Genomic DNA, 24,814 nt, shown 5'->3' with positions numbered 1-24,814 from the left:
AGAGAGAGAGTGCACATGGCTGCCTGCTCAGCAAGTGCCACAATAGTTAAAAGACAAAACTGTAGGCAGAATGCATGCAGCCTTCCTGTAACTCAGCAGGACCTGTGACCATCTAGGTGAGATGTGAGAATGCACAAAGGGCCTGCCAGATTGTGCAAGATACCTGAGCCTTGTATCACCACCTAGTGAGTCGATACAGAAATGCCTGAAACAATGGGAAAAGAAATGTTTAGAACCCAAGTCAGGAGGGCTAAGTAAGTGGATCTTAGTGCATGCAAAGGCCTAGATGGGAGCTACTGAGCCTGGAAAGGGGTTGGAAGACTGTTGAACTGGACTTTTGTTTTATCTCCAGAAAGAGAGGACTTCAGCTTTTGAACAGGTCAAAAGTGCCACAGTGGCTTAGTTGCATTGGAAATTGAGGCAATGGATGTTTCCTGTTGCTGGATCACATGAGGCATTGTTACAGTGGTGTGATGCATCTTGTAAAAGTACAGAAGTGTGTGTACATTAATATGAATCCTAATTGTCGCACTTTGCTATTAAGCAAGGCTACAATTTAGTCACGGGTATTTTTAGTAAAAGTCATGGACGGGTTATGGGCAATAACAAAAATTCACAGCCCATAATCTGTCCATGACTTTTCCTAAAAATACCTGTGACTAAATCTTGAGGGGTGGGTAGTACTGTGGGGGGCAGGCTGGGAGCTTCTGCTGGGGCCAGAGGGTGCAGTGGCTACCCTTGGAACCACTGCTCGGGCAGTCTGGGGGGCTAGCCGCATTGGCAGCTGCTCAGGTAGTCCCCGGGGCTGCCAGTGCAGCGGCTGGTGTGGATGGCCCCGGAGATGCTCCAGCAGCAACCAGTGTGGCCAGCTGCAGAGCCGCCCCAGCTGTCCCCGGAGGCACCTGAGCAGCTGCTGGGTCAGCCAGGGGTCAGCCACACCAGCCACTGCAGAAGTCACAGATGTCATGGAAAGTCACAGATTCTATGACTTTCTGTGACCTACATGACATACATGTAGTTTTTGTTTGTCAGCATATGCGCTGATGTGACCATGCCATTGGATTGATTTAATTTGTTGAGAATTACAGCGTTTTAGCATAATGAAGGAAATTGTCTCCCAAAGGCAGGTTTGCCAATCCTCCAGGATTGTCCTGGACATTCCTGGAATTAAAGCCCGATTGTTAATTAAAGATTGCCATGTGATGAAACCTCCAGGAATATGTTCAATCAACAATGGCACCTCTACCCAAGGTGGGGGGGGGAACATTCCAGACTGAAAATTAACTGTGCTTCGAAAGGAACAACAAAAACCTAATCAATTGTCATCCTGTATTCATTTGAACAAGTGTCAAAAAAGCTTTTGTTTGTTCAGCAATAATGTAGGGAAAAATAATGTATATCTATAATCTCTAATGGTCAGCTGGCAGACAAATAAAGTATAAGAAAAGGAATTCAATAAGAAGGCACTTATATTCTGTCCCAGGAAGTCAAGCTAAGAAAAATACCACCTTTCAATGGGAAGAAAAAATGACTGTTGAAACTAGACTTTGCTCTGGTCTACACTGGTGTGTGTGTGGGGGGGGAGGATTGATCTAAATTGTGCAGCTTCAGCTACATGAATAACGTAGCTGAAGTCGACGTATTTAGATCGACTTACCGTGGTGTCTTCACCACGGTCAGTCAACTGCTGCCACTCCCCTGTTGACTCTGCATGCGCCTCTCATGGCGATGGAGTACAGGAGTCGATGGGAGAGCGCTCGGGGGTCGATTTATCGCAACTAGACTAGACATGACAAATTGACCCCTGCTGGATCGATCGCTGCCCGCCAATCCGGTGGATAGTGTAGACATACCCTTTGAAAATAACTGAAAGAGTGTGAAAAGAACACAACTATATTCCAAGCTTTTGTTGTGGAGCTATTATAATTCTTGCATGGCCCTTCCGAATAGAAGTTCAATCCCTATTTCATATTTTTCCCCTTAATTGTTCTTCCTGATATCTGGCTTAACCACCTTCAGAATGTGAGCAATAATAAATCTTAATAAATAAATAAATCTTAATGCAGTTTGATTATTACAAGCCTATGGCACAATCTAACTCACACAGGAGGTTTTTTTTGTATTGACTACAATGTACTTGAATTGTGTTGGGTTGTGTACGAAAGGTGATTCCCATACTGACAGCATAAGAATGACTCTGATAAATGTGCAAAGCCTAGCATAAGGGATGGCTGTCTCAGAATGTAATTGACAAATACATTTAAAGCCAAACACGGATGCTCTTACCTGCCTGCAACTTCATAACATTATTCTTTTTCCTTTTATCACTTTGAAGTACTCCAGCTTCTGCTTTTACAATCAAGATCCCACAGAAGGAGCCAAATCAAACATCCAGGCCTGGCTGAATTGCATTTTTTTTAAAAGTATAACTTTTTTAAAGTGAGTGCATATTATAGTTAGGCTTATTGTAATGCCACTTAGAATGTCAGTACCAATTGGAATCTTCAAAATAAAAATGTTACCACTGTCATTGTGACAAATAACAATAGGTCAGCAAGCAGGACACATTTCTCTTATAGACTTCCTCTAGCTCACTGCAATGTATGGTGGTAGTAGAATGTATCCAACCCAGAAATAAAATACTAATTTCTCTTCACCGATCCACAAAACAGCCACCATCCAAAACAAAAATCAATCCATGATGAATGGAGACACTACTTCTAAAAAGATACTGCAGTGAATAACATGGTATTATTTCCATAGGTATAGATGTAGTGATGCCTAGTAGCAGAATCCTAGCATATCTATTGTATGTCTTAAGACAATCACAGCCTTCACAAGAGTAATTGCAACTACAGTATTCTATAGTGCTTTTTTTTTTTTTGGTATGTTTACTGTGTGCTTCATGAGATCTGCATCTGTGACATTGCTGCAATCAGGGAAGAAGGCACTCAAACTGGAATCCTGTAGGGAATGAGCTGTTAGCAGAACATAGTTCATGAAGGCCCCTTCCTCTGGAACTTGCTCCTTCCTTTGGTCCACAATTGGCCTAGTCCTCAATCCTGCAAATAATTAGCGATGCATATAGCTTTACTTATATCAGTAGTACAATTGCAGTCTAATCACAAGTAAAGATACACAAATGCCTGAATGTTTGCAGGATCGGACCCCAGATTGACCGATAAGTAATGCGAAGATTTTGTCACAGATATTTTTAGTCAAAGTCATGGACAGGTCCTGGGCAATAGTGAAAAATTCATGGAAGCCGTGACCTGTTCCTGACTTTGACTAAAAATATCTATGATAAAATAAGGACCCTGGGGGCAGCTGTGGATGGGCTGGGAGCTCCCGGGTCCCCCTCCACTGGGGTATCCGAATGCCGCGGGTACCCCCTGCTGCCCGCGATGGCGGAGAGCTCCGGAGCTCCTCCCCCGCCACCCACAGTGGTGGGGAGCAGCGGGAGGTCTGCCTGCTGCCGCCTGTAGTAGGGGACCCTACAGCTCCCAGCTGGGGCTAGCTGATGTCATGGAGGTCTTTGGAAATCACAATCTGTGACATCCGTGACTAAATTGCAACCTTATCTATAAGACACCAAAAAGCCTATTTTATTTGTGCAGTCATTTTGGAAGTGTTGACATTTGTGGGGTTTCGGTAGAGATGTTCTTCCACTTTAAGTGGATCAGTGTTTTGCAGGAGATGAAGTGGACAAGTTTTAGGTTTGTGAACTGGCTTCTTTTGTGTGGAGGAAAGTTACTGGCTTGCTACTGGTCTTTTTTGTCTTAATTGGATTGCATAGTATTCTTAATTATATGTGATGGATACCTAAAATCCAGCATAGATGGTGTTTATATGTTAAAAGCTGAATAAATATATACTCATTGCTATTTGTCCAAAGAGCACACACAATTTCAGCCTCTTATTTCTAATATGTTGTCAGTAAAACAACATATGGAGGAGACACATTCAGAAAAATGTTGTACCGTTTAAAAAGCAATCGGCTTCTGAAATATGTCATCTCTGAGAAATGTTAAAATATGAACATTTTTAAGTCTAATTTTTCCCTATGCTGTTGCACAGCCAACTCCTTGTTGCTTATATAAAATGTCAGCAAAATGCTAATCACCTAGTTATATTTTGCTTCGTTATTGGGCTTTTTTCCATATACATGTAAGATCAAGGGGAGGAACCATTGTGGAGCAAATGCACATATTCAGAATTTTGTCTTTACTTATTATTTTATATGCTGTCAGAGATCAGCTAAAATAGCTAAGTGCCTTGAAATAATTTAGAAACTGCATTACTTAAGATTTAAAAATTGGTGTGAAAATCTATCACAGGTATTGACTGCAAACCTAATTATTTTGAAATAATCATTTTGGTACTCCTTGATATTTGCTGTTGGCTTCTATATCCTGTAAAGCAGCAGGAGTGGGGAGGAAGACTTCCAAATGAGAAGCAGAAAGATCTTTGGTTTTTTTTTTTAAATCAAATAACTAAGTAAAGGTGAGAAGATTCCATGATACATGGGGTCATCTGAGCATGCATGTTTTTTGAGGTACTATATTCTGTTCATGCCAATTGGTGTAAGCAGGTACTCTATATATTCTATTTCTATGGCAAACATGTTATAATATACATTTTTAAAATGTTTCTATTTAAGTGTATTATAGGTAGTACCTTCTTGAGTACCTGCTCAGCAACTATTTAAACATATATGTATGTCCCATTGAAGTCAAAGCTACTTTAGCTTGTGCTTAAATACTTTTTTGAACTGGAGCTGTAAGCAACTGTCATAAATATAAAGGGAAGGGTAAACACCTTCAAAATCCCTCCTGGCCAGAGGAAAAATTCTTGCACCTGTAAAGGGTCAAGAAACTAGGATAACCTCGCTGGCACCTGACTACAATGACCAATGAGGAGACAAGATACTTTCAAAGCTGGAGGGGAGGAGAAACAAAGGGTCTGGGTCTGTCTGTGTAATGCTTTTGCCAGGGACAAAATAGGAATGGAGTCTTAGAATTTAGTAAGTAATCTAACTAAATATGCGTTAGATTATGATTTCTTTAAATGGCTGAGGAAATAAGCTGTGCTGAATAGAATGGATATTCCTGTCTTTGTGTCTTTTTGTAACTTAAGATTTTGCCTAATTTGAATCTAATTACCCTGTAAGGTATTTACCATCCTGATTTTACAGAGGTGATTCTTTTTACCTTTTCTTATTTTAAAATTCTTCTTGTAAGAAATTGAATGTTTTTTCATTGTTCTTAAGATCCAAGGGTTTGGGTCGATGGTCACCTATGCAAATTGGTGAGGATTTTTATCAAGCCTTTCCCAGGCGGGGGGGGGTGCAAGGTTTTGGTGATGATTTTGGGGGGAAAAACGTTTCCAGACAATGCTTTCCCAGTAACCAGTCAAACGTTTGGTGGTGGCAGTGGAAGTCCAAGGAGAAAGGGTAACATAGTTTGTACCTTGGGGAAGTTTTAACCTAAGCTGGTAAAAGTAAGCTTAGGAGGTTTTCATGCAGGTCCCCACATCTGTACCCTAGAGTTCAGAGTGGGAAGGAATCTTGACAGCAACACAATGCTTTTGAACACACGATGTGATTCTCATTTCTAGCAGCCCCGTATGTCTGGCCCTCAAGTGAGGACATTTACCTGAACTGGTGTAAAGTCAGGTGCTCAGAAGTAGCATGGACTTGGGGACTTGAACCTCTCTAATCTTGAAAATATTAGATTTTTTAACATATATTTGAAAGGATAACATGAAGTGGCTTCAGCAAAATATAAATTCTGAAAAAAAAATTAATGGCCTGGAGCACATCTTAATATATAGATTATATTATGGACACTCACTCACACTTATGGTCAGATAACCCTGTGATGATGATGTGCTTTCCTGGAGACTAATGTTAGGGAAGTATTTTATGTAACTTTACCTTTTTCTGACATAATTTAGGTGCTGGAAACTGTGAGGATAGTTTGCACAATCTGACCAGCTAGCTCTCCATGGACCATCAGCAAGTGCTCTGTGATCTACTGGTGGTCCCTAGACCATGACATGGGAACCAATGCTTTAAGACAACATAGATGAAAGGAATTTTCAAATGCACCTAGGTGACTTAGGAGCACAACTCTCCCTTGGAAGTCAATGGGAGTTGTGCTCATAAATCACTTAGGCACTTTTGGAATTCTCACCAGCAGCCTCCCATGAGCAAGGGAATGGACAAGATGACCAATATATCTCCCCCATCACCAATTGTTTGAAGCGACCTCAGCAACAATATACATAAGGGTCCAAAATTCAGTAACTAATGCAGTGGAATTACACTGAGGATAAATGTCTCAATTTTGTGTGATCTAGTATACAGAACATATGCATTATGTCTCAGATTCTGAGGGGGGAGGTGATCAGTGGGGTCTCTCTAGGATGGCTTCAACCATTCATCTTGGGGACTATCCAGAGGGTCATGGAGAGGTCCAGAGATGGAAGAGCATAAGTGTATGATATAATTCTCATTTCTAGCAGACCTCAAGTGAGGATTTAAGTGTGGAGTCCCGTTGTCTCCCCTATCCTGTTCAACATGTCTATGAAACCACTAGAGGGACCTGTTGGACCAGCATGGTCTGAAATGTCACAGAACACAAATGACACTCAGTTGTATATCACCATCACCTTGGACTAGAAAATAAACAGTAGTCAAAAAAGGCATGACACGTGTATAAAGAAACCAAACCCTATTAAGTTTTCCCCCAACATTTCTCTGAAATGTTGTAATACATTTTGGAGTCCTGTACATTATCAAATTTTCTCCCTCTTTGTAAAAGAAGAGAGTGATGTACTTCACTGGCCAGTCTCTCTTTATAGGTGTGGTTAGTGGGGACTAGTCAATTTTCTGTCTCCCTTTAAAAGCCCTCTGTTGAGGGAGCTTTGTGATATTTTTCAGCTGAAAATTCCAGTACGTTCTGCACAAATAAACATTGAAAATGAGGTCCAGAAAAGCAGCTTGAATATTATAATATTTAGAGGTTTTAAAAAATGACAGTGAGATAACGAAACAATTGAGAGTTAATGGAAACTAAGTGCTATAAGAAAAGGCCCTAGTGATCCAGAATATTTTCTGTATGCTACATTGTAATTTACAGGTTCTGTTTTTGTAATTTTGGGACCCATGTTGCCCTATTCTCCTATTTCTGTGTAGGAGAGAGAAACTCCACCAGTTTAACTCATGGAGTTTTATCTAAATTTACCTTGGGGGCTGGGAGAGAGGGGAATGGGAGTAGTTTGCTCCTTACACAAGCCAGGTGTTCTTCCCCTTTTAATACTTGCATCTCCTGAAACCTGCAGCGTGCAAGGGACTTCCTCGGAGATGGCTCTTTTCTCTGCTCTGCTGCCATGCTCTGCCAGTTCTTGACAGCCCTTCCAAGCATAGCTCCTGCAAAAACCATACTTCAACCTCAGCTGACGCTAAAAATAGAGCCTCAAGGGAGAATTCTGTAGCATGGGGAAGGTGACACACAATAAATACTGTCTGAGGCTGCCATAACGTCTGCTGTGTTTTCCTAAAGGTGAAGAAGGAAGGACCCAGAGGAACTAAGCTGGTGCCCCATCTCCCACTCTCCTGTCCCCAGCTCTCCTTTTAATTTGCACAAAGCTCGAACCTATGGCATCTTTGTGAAGGGACTTCCCCAGGGACCCAGGAGATGCTGTGGGGAAAGCACACAACAGGCAGAACTCCTCTGTATACACAGAAGGGAACAGTGATTGATGAATGTAATATGTATTAACATTTAAGGATGTATCACTTTAGTCCTCCTGTGACATTGATTAATTAATACAAAATAACAAAGCTCATCCACTGTTAGGGCTTGAAACGGTGTGTTCAAAATAAGCAAAAGTTGCCTGAGAGAAACTCTCAGATCTGAGTGTGACAATGGATAATAGTGAGCTAGCTACGACTGATGACCAGAGTCTAAATTACAAGTGAACAGTAGTAATAATTCTCAGCACAGCACAAAGCAGGATGCTTACTTTGACCCTGATGTAATGGCATTGTCTAGCATACCCTATGGAATGTGTGCCAGAGAATCGGGAGTTTGTACGGCTGTCCATTATTCACTGGTAAGAGCCTAAAAAACCTAATCCATTCTAGCCAGCTGGAGGCGAGTTCATGTATTTAAGAAGACAGTACTCTTTTATAAAATGACACAAGGGACTAGATTGTACAACCCTTGCTCATTCTGATGAGCTCTTACTTATGTGAGTAGTTCTATGCTTCCAGAGCTAAGGCTCCGGTTTAGCAAAGCACTTAAGTGCATGTCCAACTTGAAGCTCATGGACTTCAGAAGAACTACTCACGGGTTTTAAAATTAAGTATGTGCCAAAGTGCTTCACTGAACTGGGGCCTAGAGTGGTGAGTCTGATCAGAGGAAAGCCACCCTTTCCATTAACCCTCTCCCCACTGACCTGTGGACTTATGGGGGGACATGAGGGGGTATTGTTCTCCCCTAGCTAATGGGGAGGGAATGGAACATCTATGAAAGATCATGGTCCAGGAAGTAACTCTCTCTGGGGGAAGGCCCTGGGAGCAACACAAGGAAGAGGATTGCAGGGGAAATGGTTGAGGAACCCTGGGGCAAGCCACACAGGGGAACAGGCATTGCAACCGGATTCGGGTCTGTGCCAAACTTGTGGGGAAGCACTAGAGACTAGGCCCTACACCCACAGGGCTGAACAAAGAAGGGTGTGAAAGACTCTCGGAACACAGAACCAGGAGATAACTCAAGTTCTTAAAGCAACTGGGGGCAGGGGAGGCAGAGAGCCCCTACTCAGACAGGGACATCTCTTACCTGCATTGAACAGCTGCAGGTCCCAGCCCTGCAGGCAAGTCCCTCCTGACCCATGCAGGGAGAGGGGGGAAAGAGGAGCAAACGAGGGGGCGGTGACTTGGGGAAGGGGCAGGGCAGGAGTGTGGCCTTGGGGGAAAGGCCAGAGGTGATTCCTCAGGGAGAGGGGCGGGGAAGGGAGGGGAGGGTTCTGGTAGTCCTGCTGGTTTTTAAATATTACAAAATTGGCAACCCTACAGATACCTGAAGAAGGCTATAGCAGACAAAGTGACCTAGAACTTTGGAGACTAAATTGTAAAGCGGGCCGGAGCAAGGGAACAATGCAGAGGGGCCCTCATACAGACGCACCATGCCCAGGAAAACAGCGAGTGACTACCCCAGACAATAGCTAAAGGGGACTGGACCCTGAGATCGAGCTAGGAATCATTATGCGTTAGCTAGAATTGTTACTGATTAACTAGTATATTTGCAACAGGCAGCTTTCCTGCAAGTCCTAAATAAAAAAAAAATCACACATATGGCTAAACTGAAGGAATATCAGGACCCCTCCATCCTAGCACCTATAGGGCTTGGCAAATGAAGCATATTCAGTGTTTTAACTCCAAGGCATACTACACCTGGCTCTGCATGGAATACCTTCAAAGGCTTGGTGTACCACAACAGTGAGTAGCCATGACACTTACACTAAAATAGTCGTCCTAATTCCTCTGTCTCTCCTCTTTTCCCTGCGCTTGCTTTCTTCTTCTCCCTTATCTTTCCTTGCCTCCCTTATCTTCAGTGTTTCCCCTTCTCCTGATTCCTTTTGTTGCTCTCCTCTCTCTCACTCCAATGCCTTCATGTGACTCTCTTGGAAACAGCACCACCTTTAGGGAAAGGGAAAGCAATGCATATGAACTCAGCACAATGCATATGAACTTCCTCCTTGTAGTGCAAGTAACACTCCACGTCACTGAAACATTTCTGTGCTATGTGAGGGCTCACTGGCAAGACAAGGAAAATAGCTGGTGTTTCCTGCAGAAAATGGAGGAAGAGCACCTACCCCATAATTTCTGATTCCTAATTACCCACACATGTTATCTCATCCCATAGGTGAGAGGTTTTTTCGCAGGACTGGATGGGTGAGAGTGTGTGGCCTGCATTGTGCAGGGGGTCGGACTAGATGATCATAATGGTCCCTTCTGACCTTAATATCTATGAATCTATGTGTGGCAGCAGGCCCATCTATTGTAAACACCACAATAATATTACACACATTCTCAAGGGTTATTTCTATTTGCAGAACACAAATCTCCACCCAACGAATTAGATTGGATTTGAACTTGAACTGGGCAAGTGGCGATAACGTTTGTGGAAAACTGTTTATCTTTTTTAAAAAAAAATGGTGCCATTTTGTGTTCACTCTAGCTGCTAATTCAGCAAGGCACTTAAGCATTTGCTGAGTTGGAGGCTTTCTGAAGATGTCCAGGGGAAAAAAATCTAATGTTTACTGTAAATACTTGACTATTAATTCAAAATTTGTTTAAAATTGATTAATAGTACATTGAGAGAGTTCCATATGATCTAGTTGTCTAATCGGAACTACCTGATGAACTCAAATGTCAATTAGCAAATGCTCACAATGAACTAATAGAAAGTAACCTACAGATCCAGGATTAGTAGCAGAAGTTATCTGGAAAATAACTGCAGCTTTCTGAAATTTACTCGTTATTCAATCTGCTGGCAGACAATTCTTTAAAAGAGAGATGAAATTTTGTAATATAAATGATTCATTCCAAGTTATTTGCCTATATCTTATTGCAAGGACTCTATCATTTAAACATAAAATCTAGGTATAACTCAAAATACATTATTTTAGACAGTAGCAAAATCAGTAATGGTAGGGTGAGCAAATGTCACTATAACCTATAAAATATCCATCAGATAAAAAGATTACATCTACTCTATCATTTGATACCACAGAAATAAAATCCATATTATAGGTCATTGTCAAAGGATCAGTACTTTATCTCAATAATTGGAGTGAAATTGTACCATTAAGGTATAGTCCAGCCTAAGTAGAGGTTGATACAGAGTTGCAGTGCCCTAGAGAAAACTCCATGAAGCTTCCCTCCAGAGTTTCTGATAAGTGTGTGACATATATGGCAATTTCCTGCAATATCCTTGAAAGACCTGATGTTGCTAAGTGGTTTTTGTGTATTGTGGGCCAGGACTATATGTAACCTCTCTAGTGGGGGAGATGTGACAGATATCGCAATACCATGCAGTGTCTTTGGGTTCCATTATTTTAAATGAATGGTTATGTATAGGGCCATATCAAATCTATGGCTGTGAAAAACACATTACGGACTGTGAAATCAGACCTCCCCCATGAAATCTAGCTATTGGAGGGAAGAGGACAGGGTTGGGGGTACCCCAACCAGGTGCTCCTACCATTCACCAGGCTCCAGCTGCTAGTGGCTAGGCTGGGGAGGGATATGACTTGCTCTTCCCCTGTATGGCTGCTCTCAGGGAGATCAGACCCACTTCCACCTCCAGAAACCTCCCCCCACTGCAGGAAGCTCTGTGGCTTCTGCCTTGAGAGCCCAGCTCTGAAGAGTTGGAAGGATTTAACCACAAGACTGATGGGTTAACTCTGGTAAGCTGTTACCATGATTATAGAAGGTTAATTGTTTTAATATTTTCTCTGTAGTGCTTTTACCTTAAGAATAAAGATGCTCGCTTATAAATTACCACATGGCTCCTTTTGACAGTGGGCAATACATTGCTCATACATGGCCTTTGGAGAGAAAGCAAAGTGCAGGCACTGGCCTGTTTAGGCAATTTGGCTTGCTGACAATATGACAATATAATCCAGGGAGCCTTAACACCGGTCAGGAGGAAGTGAGATGCTTCACTCAAGAGGGAACAGCTGGGAGCCTTAAGTGTGTGCCCCTGAGGGGTAATACAGGTGCAGTTGCCCTGAAACTGTGACAAAGTGCAATGGATGTGGTACTATTTAAGAGGAGGGGTCTGAGCATTATCTGATCACCAGTGTGTGGAAGGGATGGGGCTATGGCTTGGCTACCTTCTGGAGACTGAAGTACCAATGAGGAAAGGCTCCTTCAATCCTTCTGCCCCCCAGCCCCAACCGCTTTTGTCTCCACACTGGGACCAGCCACAGAATGGTCCTTAGTTTCCACTGTGATGCCTTTGAGCATCACCCCCACCACACACATCTTAGATGCTTGGCCTTGAGGAAGCTTCCTGTTTCTCTGAGGACTGAGAAGCAGCTTTTACTAAGTGGTCCATTGCAATGTGTCTTGGTGGCATGAGGATGACTTTGTTGTGAGGGGAAGACCACCTGATGGTGCAAGGGAACAGCATCCATATATGGAATATAAACAGATATTGAATTAGCAAATTCCAGTTTTGGTGTGGCAGTAAAAATATACTTATTTCAGTCTCTCCCAGGCCGTTGCGCCTTTCCTTTCATGAGTAACTTTCCCGAGCATTTAATTGACACACAGTTTTTAAATGCAAAGTCATTTACCATTTTTTTGTATGTAACTGCTATTATGCTATGACAAGCTCCCACCCTATTGATATTCCTCCTTAATTAGAATTAGAATTATAACCTGTGTAGTTGTTCCCTTTTATCACAAGACATGCCTGGTAATTCCTCTTTTTATTAAGAAGTGAAACAGGAAGAATGACAAAAGGGCCAAACCTTGCAGAACTTAAATGCTTCATCAAGCAAACCTTTTGATGATTTAAGGATGTTAGATAGATGTAGGTGAGCATATGTGAAAACTCTGTTATGTGCACATGTGAGTGTATCCTTCAGTACATTGTTATTCTTTTTTATGTTTCGTCCTCACCTCAATTTCCTCACAAGTCTCTCCATGCTTCTTAAAAGAAACCAACACTTTCAAAAGAACCTTGCAATATTCTTCTCTCACACACTTATCCTATGCCTAGAGCAGCTGAGTTGTTTCTTGGCTTGGAGCACTTCATAATTTATACAAGCTAAGGAATATGATAGGGTGGTGATTTTCCCCCCTTCCCCAGTTGCTTCTCATTTTAGATCTAATTGGGACATGGTACTTTTTTAAGGTTGATAATACCTTGTGGGTGTATTAGGGAAAACCAATGGAAAGTTTGGAGGGCTTTGGTTGGAAAACTTTGTGTCTCTGAAAAGTAATTCTGCTATATTAAAAAGTCTGTGATGCATGATTCAGAACGTCCTTGTTTTAGTGGATATTGTATTGATTGGTTGTTGTGGGCTAGAGGCACGCAAACTGGTATTGCTTCAGAGGAAAATCACCGTCAGGCAAGACAAATGGTGGTGCTAACACCATTCATTCTTGGATACTACAGTGACTGCTGTGGTATAAAATTAATTGTTTGTATTACAGTAGTACCTAGAGGCTCTGACTGAGGACCCTCCTGTGTTGGGTGCTGGACAGACACACAGGAAGAGGATACCTGCTCCAAACACATCAGAATCTACATAGGAAAGACAGACAAAAACAGGAGAATAAGGCACACTGTTATCTCATTGTAGATATTAGGAATTGAGGCAAAGAGAGTTTGTGACTGTGCTAAGGTGACACAAGAAGTCTATGGCAAAGCCAGTGTAATGGGTTCCCTCGGGTTGCCACCTAGAACTGGGGTACCACTGAGCCCTCTGACCCACCAGCCTGGGCTCCCTCTCACACTGTGCTGCTGTGACAAGCTGAAAGCCTTCCAAGCTTGCAGTTTCCCCAGCATTCACACCCTGCTGCAGTTACATGCAGGCTCTCTAACCACCAGCCTAGGACCTCAGAGCAGTACCATCCTGCCCTGGTCAAATCTGCTCAGTATACGGGTTTAACCCCCGGTCCGCCTCTCCCTCAATGTGAAGAGGACCATGCACACTTGTGTCAACCAAGCTGAGATTTTCCTCAAACACCTTAGTCAAACACACATAGATTTGCATTAAAACATAAAATAAGTTTATTAACAGCAAAAAGATATTTTAAAGTGATTCTAAGTGATAGCAAACAGATCAAAGCAGATTACCTAGTAAATAAACAAAAATGCAAACTGACCTTAACATACTAGATAGGTAGGATATGAATTCACAAATTCTCACCCTGAGTGACAAACAGACTGGCAGATTCTTAAGGCACAAGCTGCCTTTGCTTTAATTTCCCAGGTTTTCATACACAGACTAGAAATCCCTCTAGCCTGGGACCATCACTTCCCACAATTCACTCTTTGTTCCTCAAAGGTTTTCAGGTGTGTTGTAGTTAGGAGGGTGAGGTACCATCATGATGTCATTTCCCCCTTTTATATCTCCTTCCCACTTTCTGGAAAGCTCTTTTTCTGTGACCTGGGACAAACATTTCCCATTGTGTGGTGCTATCTCTGAGAGGTTTCTGTTGTACCCAGTTCCTGGGGTAATCTTTGTGCTTGTGTGCATGTCCTCAGTAAGCCATTGACATTGTTTGGCCTTTTTATTGTTGTACCTGAAAGGCTGCTTGTGGGTGTTTTCAACCTCAGAACATGTTTCAGTCGCACATACATCATAGCCAAATTTCATAATTTCATATACAATAGTAGCACATACAATCTAACAAGATATTAATGTCTAGAAGATCAAGACTTTTAGAATGATACCTTACAAAGCATACTTTATGCAAAACATATTCTAATTACGTGACAGTGGTGAATATGGGGTGCCAAGGAGTCACAGCTGGAAACTGAATTCACAGCCCCTGAATTTCACTCCAGTGCTTTAATCTAAAAAACATTCTGTCTCCATAATCCTAAAAAAAGTGGGGATTTCTTCTGGGGAAAGCCAAGTTTATTAGGATCCCTGATGGCAGAAGATGCTGTGAAGTCTAGCTATATCACCATGCCTTGTTCACACGCTCCTCACAGCCAGCACACTTGCATCTCATGGAGCTCTGGCTCTCTGCAGCACTCCTGGTGAAGGGAAGGCTATGTCTGCTTTCCACCATCATTGCAATCTTCCTCCTGGGTAGACCTTCCAACACAGAAGGCCCCTGCCACAGCCTTCACTACCTACCTGCCTTAGGGTGTTATACTGCTGTCCATCCTCCTACCATCTGTGTTTCTGTTGTGTCAAATCATAACAATCATGATGTCCCTAGTGGGATTTTATGGATTCTATGGCACTTTTCCCTTTTGGGGTAAAAACTGCTTGGTTGGTGTGTTTGAGTAGAGGGAGGGGTCAGTGCTGGGAGTGCCATGTTTATGGTGGAAAGGTCTTTTTGAAGAGGAGGGTGCAGCTAGCAGAAATCCTCGCTTGAACCTGGATCACAATGACTCCAGTTTGTTTGGTGATGCTTGAGTTTAGTGGTGATCCTCATTGTTATAGTTCATCCAGTTTTTTCACCTTCCTTTCTCATACTTTTGTTACTCAGAGCTTGTGTTCACTATGGGGAGATGGACGCTGTTGCAATCGATGCAGTAGGGGTCAATTTAGTGGATCTAGTGAAGACCGCAGAGCGTTCTCCGGTGAACCACGGTATTCCAGCTCTCCGAAAAGAGTAAGGGAAGTCGACTGGAGAGCCTCTCCCATCGACGTGGCTCAGCGAAGGCACGGTGCTAAGTCGACCTAAGCTACGTCGAGTACGCTACATGAAAAACATAGCTGGAGTAGTGTAACTTTGATGAACTTACACCGATAGCAAAGACAAGCCCTCAGGTTTGGTTCTATAGGCTTTGATTATGCTTAATGCTCTTTGTCTTTTTCATGATATTTCTCTGGCTATCTCTGTTATCCTCTTTCTATTCTTACCCTCTCCTTTATACTTCTCACTCCTTATCTTTGTATTTTTCTTCTCTTTCTCATTTTGTTATATCCATTATCTTGGTCTAAATCTTTACAGTTCTTCCTTGTCCTTCAACAGCTTTCCTCTCTGCTTCTCCCTTTATGCTCCCTCATGGATATTCATTTTGGCTGGCTTCCCTCTAGCATCCTGTAGAACTAAAGTGTGCACTCTAACTAGCATAGGAGCAGGTAAGATGGGTTTTTCCAAGCAGTCTTGCGGATTTACAAACAAGTCTTCCATTTAAAATTGCATGTCTGATTCCCCTGTTTGGAATTCTCAACCTCATATTTTCAGCAACGTGGTTTCTCGCTCCCACACTTGAAGTACGTAAATGTTGTATTACAGTTGGAAAAAAGTGGAGGAATTTGATGTAGATGATTTAGACATTGAATAGTGTTTCATTTTTGTTTGTATTCAGTGATCTTTATATTTTGCCTCTTAGACCATTGGTGGGCAAACTATGGCCTGTGGGCCGCATCTGGCCCACCAGCCATTTTCATCTGGCTCTCAAGCTCCTGCTGGAGAGCCGGTAGGGGGCTGCTCCACATGGCTCCCAGAAGCAGTGGCATGGCCCCCTTCCAGCTCCTACGCACAGGGGCACCTGGGGACTCCACTCTGCATGCTACCCTCACCCCAAGTGCCGCCCCTGCACCTCCCATTGGCTGGGAACTGCAGCCAATGGGAGCTTCAGGTGCAGTGCCTGCAGATGGGACAGCATGCAGAGCTGCCTGGCCAGGCCTACACATAGGAGCCAGAGAAGGGACAAGTCACTGCTTCCGGGAGCCGCTTGAGGTAAGCACCCTCTGGAGCCTGCACATCTGAGCCTCCCCCTGTGCTCCAACCTCCTGCCCCAGCCCTGATCTGCCTTTGTCCCAGCTCAGAGCACCCGCCTATACCCAAACTCCTCATCCCCAGCCCCAGCCCAGAGCCCCCTCCCGCACCCTGAACTCCTAATTTCTGTCCCCAGTCACGCAGCCCCAACCAGAGCCCTCACCCTCACCCCCTCCCACACCCCAATCCCAATTCTGTGAGCATTCATGGCCCACCATACAATTTCTATTCCCATATGTCGCCCTCAGGCCAAAAAGTTTGTCCACCCCTGCCTTAGACTGTTTCTAAATCAAGTCCTTTGCCATCTTCTTATTTCAAAAAATAAGAATTTTTCCAGTGTTTTTTTTTTTAAAGAAAAATCTGGGGTTGATTTGGTAATGTATAGACCAAATTTTCAGCCATAATTGGAGAGCAACATTATTACAAGGTTTGAAGGAAAGAGGTTTGTAATGGAAAAAATCAACCAAACCTTAACTCTGATAATACCATACCAGGGCTGCTGTAATGGACCACTTTTGCTTTTATGTTTCAGATTAATCTGTACTTCCTCCAATTCCTACTCAGACACAGACACACACACACACACACATCCTTCTAGTCTAACCGGACCCTTTCTGCAGTAAGTCCAAGAGGACAGACAAGGCTTAGCCAAAGGAAGAGAAAGGCAGGATGTTACTTTGGTTAGGATGCTACTCTGGAGATTCTGGAGACCCAGGTTCAATTTCCTATCTTGCCGCATATATTCTGAATGACCTTTTGGCAATTCACTTATTCTCTGTGTGTCTCAGATCTTCATGGGGATAATTCTTCCCTACCTCACAAGGTTATTGTGAAGATAAATACATTTAAGCTTGTGAGGTGCTTAAATACTATGATAATAGAGGCCATATAAATGTATTACTGAAATAGTCAAGTGGAAATAAAACACTTTGCATGCTCTCCCATGGGTCTGCTGTCTCTAACGTCAAATAAATATGTTAATGTTAGAGATAATAGAATTTAAACTGAGACAAGGTCTGATTTCACTTAGCACTGCCTTTACATTGTAGATGAGGAAAATGTTGAAGCTGGCCCCTCATTGACCTCTTGTTACAACACTAGGAAAAACTCTTCATCTTACTGCTGATTTTTTTTTTCTTGCTAATGAGATTGGCCTTGGAACTGAAGTTGCCCTTTTGTGCAGCTAATATTTGAAGAGCACATGTTTATGATTATCTTTTAAATTTCTGAGCTTTTGTATGTAATATCCACGTAACCTTTACAATTTTTAAAAAGTGTAAATTATCTCTGATGATGATTTTTCACCATTGCCATATGCAGCAATAGTAACTTTCAGTAAATCCTTTGACATCAAGAATCCTTGATATTCTCTAGACTTTCTACAAATAGGGAAGTTAACAGTTGAAAATAAAATTGTGGAAGATTTTGGAGGTTTATAGTTTACAGGAAAAATGATGGTGGTATATTCTTGGAGATATTATTGGCAATGTGCCTCAGAGGCTGCTACTACTTCTAATACTGAAGTATTAAAATTCCTTTAATCCTGTAGGGCGAATTTCATTGAATAGCAATGAGTTCCTGTTTTTATATCTATAGCTATCTCTCTGTCTCTGTCTCCATACACACATACATATATTCTCAGGAAGAACGCTAAGGTACCAAGACTGTAGATAAAACAATCAAGTAGTGATATTACCTGGCAATAGAAGAAATCATACAGAAGTGTATTTCCAGAGCGGCTTTTTTTTTTCAATCCTGAGGCCCTGGTTCTGCAAAAGACATAAGCATGTGCTTAGGCCCTATTAAAGTCCATGTAATTTAAGCACATGCTTAAAGTTAAGCCTATGCATAAGTAATTTGCTTAACAGGAATGGTTTGCTGAATCAAGGCATGAAAGAGCTAGCTGTAATACTCAGGAGAACTGATGCACCATAACTGCAACAGTATGGCTTGAGCAAAGAGGTAACGCAGGTAACCAGGTCTCAAACTATTTCAGGCTATATAGATTGAAACCAATACGTAGAATTACACCCAGAAATCATTGATAGCCTGTGCTTTTCCCTGAGCACTGGTGTTATTTCCTCTTGGTGTGAAACTCCACTAGGCCACCACATTCTCCACTGGCTTGTTACTGAATTGTCTCAATATGTAGCTCCTACAGCATTCCATTAATGAAATCTTGGAAAGGCCTGGGTAATGCTGCCAAAATCCACGTTGGTGAGGAAAGGTCACACTCTTGTAACCAGGCCTGCATGAAAAACAACTACTATCTCCTGACATCCAAGGGCAGTCTGAGATCTAGCGTCACACCCAAATTGTGCACCTGTATAAAAAATTGTGACTTATTGAAAGTACAATTCCATTTACCCTAAAAGGGGTTGATGGAGTAAGGGAGATCTAGGGCTGTGTAAAGCTTGATCTGCAGCTTCTAGTGCTAATGAAAAGTATGATTAAACTCAAATCTGAACCCTCCTCCTACTCAGAGGTGCAGTCACACAAGTATTTGGTGGGCAGAACTGGTGGAGTGCACCCCTGCTTCCAGGAGTTCATCCTGGGACAAACTTAATCTTCAAAATTAACCTGGATTTCTTAACTAGTCAATTCTCTGTGTGTCTGGTCCCTTGGCACTTCATGATCCAGTAATAAGTATTTAGGACCTGACCCAAAGTCCATTGTAGTCAATGGAAGTCTTTCCATTGACTTCAACGAGTTTTGGATTATGGGTAGGCCATCAGTAAATAATCCCTCCTTTCCTTTGTTTATGACAATATTTGTCTTATAACATGGTATCACAGCATTATGTCTCTGCAATTCAGACACTAAAGATGGTAACCCATTGTATGCTGAACCAAACTCATAATGCTTGGTTTACCATGCTTGACTATAACTACTGCAGGAAAAGTTGTCATTCTGCAGAAATTATTTTCCCAGGCAGCTTATGTCGACCTAACTATGTCAGTGTCTACACTACAGCCTTGCTCCTGCTGATATAAGTGCCCTACTACACCGACACGAGAGGTGTAGAGCTTATATTGGTGTACTTAGGGTGACACAGCATCTGTATACACACTGCCTTACTTAGATCAGTTGTTGGCTGTCTTGGAAGAAAGCCAGCTCCTGGATCCCCAGCCAGGCTGCTGCGGGTCTCCACTCCAAGCCAGGCTGCCATCCAGGCTCCCAGCTTGGGCTGCCACCTGGGCTCTCCACTGGGAGCCTTGCTGTCCTTTGGGGTCCCGGTTCCCCACTCTCTGCTGGGACCATGGCAGCCCACTGGACCCCAGGAGCAGATCTCCCTGGCTAGGAGCAGGGAGGTGCGAAGCCCTGGGGGTCAGCTGGGCTCTTGGCAGGGAGCTGAGAGCCCTGGCTTTCAGCCCCCTACACTGCCTCTCTCCAGCCAATGGAAGTGCTCCTGGTGAGGATGTGCACCAAGAACAGAAGGAGGGTAGTGTGGACATAACATAGGTTGATTTAAAATTATAATGTAGATATGTTCCCAGCCCTAAAGAAGTCTCTTGGATACTCTTGTCACTGTATTTGAATGAGGGGAAGGCATGAAAACCTCTTCTTTGTTTTTCTGAGTTTTGTTTTTTACATCTGATCATTGTTTTTCTTTTTTTTTAAAAGTTCATCTTTGTTATCCACAATGAATATTGAACTGTCAATAATATATATTAGTATATAGGCTTGTTTGTCAGCCTGAGATAGAATTTTGGGTTTCACTTTTTGATACTCTTATATCTTATACTAATATGCATGAAGAACAAAGACACTGTGTGTTGCATTTCCCGTAACCAGATGGGGCTTTTAGTACAATGGGAAGAGATAAGGGATAGAGTAGTTAGTGTTACAGGGCATGGTGGGAGTGTAATATATGAGCATACGCTGAAAGGCTGCCTGGCTTCTCTCTCAAGCCAAGGTTTAGAAACCAGTTAGGAGAGGCAAGGGGGCTGATGGGTGGAGAGGCATAAGAAACACTAAAAGCAAAAAAAAAAAAAAACTGGCCTTGGCCAGAACACAACCTCACTCCTTATCCCTGCCATGGGTTACAAAAGAGGTAGGATGAAGACCCTCGACTCATGACCCTCCAAAATGGAACATGACCGTAAGTTGTAAGAAGTGTGACTAGGGGCATGCACGGTAGGTATATTTGGTCCTGCTAAGGAGGAGGAGGAGGTAGGAATAGGGAAGGGAGAATGAGGAACAGGGACACAGGCAAGGCTCTGTGGCATCAGAGCTGGGAAGGGGGACACTGGGAAATGGACTCTTCCGGCGTGTAGAGAGATGGATATGTTTGCTTGGAACTAACCCCAATAAACATCGCATTGCCTGCACTTCGGACTTCTGGTCTTCTACTTTCTGTCTGCATAACAAGAAAAGGGAGGGGGTGAAGGAAAGCCATTTCCTTGAGCAATTTCCTTGACCATTCAGTAATTAAATGCATGTGCTCTTTTATTTTTATATTCTTATGTATCCTTTTGGACTATTCTGATTGTTTCAGAGGGATCATCACAATATAGAAAATTGATTTCTTTACTAATGGATGTGCCGCTTTATTTTGAGACAGGAATTCTTGGAGTAGAATGGATGTTAGAGATGAACACAGTTTGAAGCGTAAGATCAAAGTTGCTTTGAATTCAGGAGAATCAGCCAAATACAATAAGACCATGATTTAGTGCCACTATAACTGTTCATTTTAAACTATCATGGTGTTTTAATAGTTTAAGCTTGTGCTGTAGGGGTTGGTGAGGCATTGGTCTGAATATATATTGCTTGTAGTGACATCATACTGAACAATTAAATTTGCTTGGGCATTCTGTTTCGGTTCTCCTGAAGTGATATTGCGAGGTTTCAGAAAAAGAAATATAATTGATCCTGATTACACACAGTCAGGAGGAAATTGGAGCAGCAAAGAAAGGGAGAATTTGCTGAAAAGATCCAACTTACCATGGAAAAGAGGGGCTTTGTTTATTATAATTATTTTACCTTTTTGGCTAGTGTTCATTTCAGTTGATTTTTAAAAAAATCTAATTTTAAATGTGTGTCTGTATCAAAACACATTATGGCATCACAGTAAACGCATAACTTTTGGACCAATGGTTAGAGTACAAACCTGGGATGTGGGAGACCCCTGGGTTAACCCACCACCGTCTGACGGGCCAAAGGGGTTTGAAGAGGGATCTTCCACCTCTCAGGTGAGTGCTATAACAACAAAGCTATAGGATATTCTGATGAGGGGGTCTCCTACATCCTGGATGAGTGTCCTATCCACTGGGCTACAAGTTATTAGGGAATACCATCCTTCACCACCACCCCGCAACCCCCCCACAGACTTGGAAAAACAAACAAAAAAACAACAACCCATAGGTACTTAACAACAAGAGAGGGTTTGCAGAGAGGATCTGAGAATCCCAAGCAGAGGGAGGAAGAATCTTGAACTATTCATGGTAAATAGGCCCAATGGCTTTTGATGGGATGTTAGATGGGGTGGGATCTGAGTTACTACAGAGAATTCTTTCCTGGGTATCTGGCTGGTGAATCTTGCCCATATGCTCAGGGGTCAGCTGATTGCCATATTTGGGGTCGTAAGGAATTTTCCTCCAGGGCAGATTGGAAGAGGCCCTGGAGGTTTTTCACTTTCCTCTGTAGCATGGGGCACAGGTCACTTGCTGGAGGATTCTCTCCACCTGGAAGTCTTTAAACCGCGATTTGAGGACTTCAATATCTCAGACATAGGTAAGAGGTTTATTGCAGGAGTGGGTGGGTGAGATTCTGTGGCCTGTATTGTGCAGCAGGTCAGACTAGATGGTCATAATGGTCCTTTCTGAGTTCTAACAGGTTCCTGGCACCATGATCCTTCCAGCGTCCTACAGGAAGCCTACAACCCTCTTGCCCTTAGAAGAGATTCCTGTAACATCAAGGCTCTTTGTGAAATCCCACCAACCTCCTTAATGGGCATCCAGCACTTTGCATCTATAAATTATTGATTCATGACTGGACTGTAGGTTTATCATGAGTGCTAATAAATGCTGGATGTGCTGCGGCAGAAGCAGAGCAGGTGTTACCCGGGGTTATATGAACCCAGCACTAAGGTAACTAATCTGTTTTCCAGGTGGTGTCAGGAAATAAATAATCTGCTAAGTGATTGGCACACCCAAGAGTGCTTCCACTCAGTTCCTTATATATTTCTTTTTAGTACAAAGCGCACACATATAATAGCAATAGTCTAGAGCACTCCAGAATATAGTTACCCAAAGTCTGAGGTGGTGTCAAGTGGCAGTAGAAAGTTTCCAGTGGCCAGCCTTCCTCCTAGCTGCTGGAGAGATTGTCAGTGTCTTCTTACTCATAGAAAATCCAAACTTCTCCAAAGTATGTTTTTAAACTAATCTTTTAATAGGTAACTCAAAACAAAGCATAACACAAAGTAATCCCTAATGGGCTGACCATTTCTCTAGCAACAGCAAAGAACTCATAATTTCTACTGATCTGCAAAGCAGCTCTAACAAGAAACTGACAGACACAGGCACCCAGATCAAGGTCAGCTATCCTTGTTAACAACATTGCAGCTGTGCAGATGTTTGTGTCTGCCTAAGAAAGGCCAAATTCTTTCTCACTGTGTGGTGTCCATGCTTCCAGTTTATGGTGGCTAACTGCACAAGATACCTGCGGTTTATGTCAAGTCCAGTTTTCTCATAACACAGACCAAATTGTGACAATTTGGACTCTGACCCCCCCACCCCTGCTCTTGGAGGTGGTAATCTGTGCCAGACCATTGTTTGGTGCAGTTCTGGGGTTAAAAATGAAGTGCTGGAATGCAGGGCAGAGGGAGGCCCTGGAAGGCAGTAGTAGGAAATGGGTCACTGAGGAGGGGAGCTGGGAGGAAGAGAAGGATAGTAGAGGAGCAGGGGGAGACTCAAGGAAGTAGGGATATCTTGATGCAAAGCTCCTGCTCCTCACAGAGGACTCACCATCTGTGTGGCTCTGCTGTATGGCTCCAGTGATTGTCCAGCTTCAGCTCCACCCTGGGCTCCTGGCAGCTCCACATTCCCTTGCTTAGCCCTGGCAGCCACATCCCTGGCTCCTTCTATGCTGACCACCACTGAACATCCCCCAGATGAGCCTAGAACTGGCATCTTTGGTTCAGGATGCTTTAGCAGCTGGGAAGGAAAAGGCCTGGGACAGCAGAATTGCTGAAATGTCATTCTGGCTCCTAAAAAGAGCTGAAATAGTATTTTGGCATGACTCAAGCACTGGTCTGATTGTAATTTACTTTCCCCTCCTCCTGGGCTCAGCTGCACTGGCTGGCGCATTGAGGGGGCAGAGTCAAGGCTAGAGCCATTCCCTGCATGGTTTAGTGAATAACAGCCCTATATTAATGACACTTCTCTCTTGAATAGTGCTTTTCATCCACAAATTTATGTTTTTTCCCAAAGGAGTCCATTATTCCCATTTTATAGATGTGGAAACGGAGGCACAAAGAGACTAAGTGACTTGCCCAAGGTCACTCAGCAAGCCAGTGGCAGAGTCAGAAATAGAATTCCAGTCTGCCAATTGCCAGTCTGGTCATCTGTCCACAAGGCAACCCTGCCTCTATAATAGCCTATAGATAGAGGCTGGTCTCTCTGCACTATAACCACAATACAGATTGCTCTCATAGAGAAGTAGTTGAATGTCTTATGACCCCTTATTTCTTTGCAAGGACCTGTTGGATGGGTGACGCTCTTGTCCTAAACATGTGAGGAATGATTATATTGCTTCACACTATTACTTGGATTGTGTTTGAGTATTTTCTTGCAACTAATACTTCACTTGTGCCCTGTATTTGTGGCTCTTTGTTTTCAGGTGTACCTGCAGTGTTCCTGAATGTCCAATAAGTTTAATTTGTTCTTCAGTCTTTGTTTATCAACACACAAATTATTTTCCTTCAGCCGACCCTTCTGAACTATTACTTAGAGTACAAGAGAATACATAAAGGAGAACAAATCTGATCCGTCCTCAAACCCATGTTCCATTTCAACTATGAGGGATAAGGGAGTAGCCATTCTGCCAGAACAGCAACAAACAGGAAGAGTAGATAGCCGCAGCATAAATTATTGACACACTTAAAAGCCTCTTGCTGCAGATGGATTCTGCGCTCCTGGTGATAACTGTGACAAAATGACTGTTGTAAATCATACCACATCATTCTAATAGAATATATTTACAGATCTGCCTTTCATGAAGTATCTAGCTGGTAGATTTCAGAGTAGCAGCCGTGTTAGTCTGTATTCGCAAAAAGAAAAGGAGTACTTGTGGCACCTTAGAGACTAACAAATTTATTAG

General features: G+C 42.8%; 1 long non-coding RNA gene across 2 annotated transcripts in view; it reads left to right on the top strand.

Annotated features, from left to right (window-relative positions):
- LOC122460308 overlaps window positions 1–24,814 on the top strand; it is a 380,240-nt gene that overhangs the window by 70,184 nt on the left and 285,242 nt on the right. The window lies entirely within an intron of this gene.

This window comes from Dermochelys coriacea, chromosome 5 (assembly GCF_009764565.3).
Source record: "Dermochelys coriacea isolate rDerCor1 chromosome 5, rDerCor1.pri.v4, whole genome shotgun sequence".
Lineage (NCBI taxonomy): Eukaryota > Metazoa > Chordata > Testudines > Dermochelyidae > Dermochelys > Dermochelys coriacea.
Note: the sequence above shows the minus strand (reverse complement) of the source record. Positions and strands in the feature narration are given on the sequence as shown.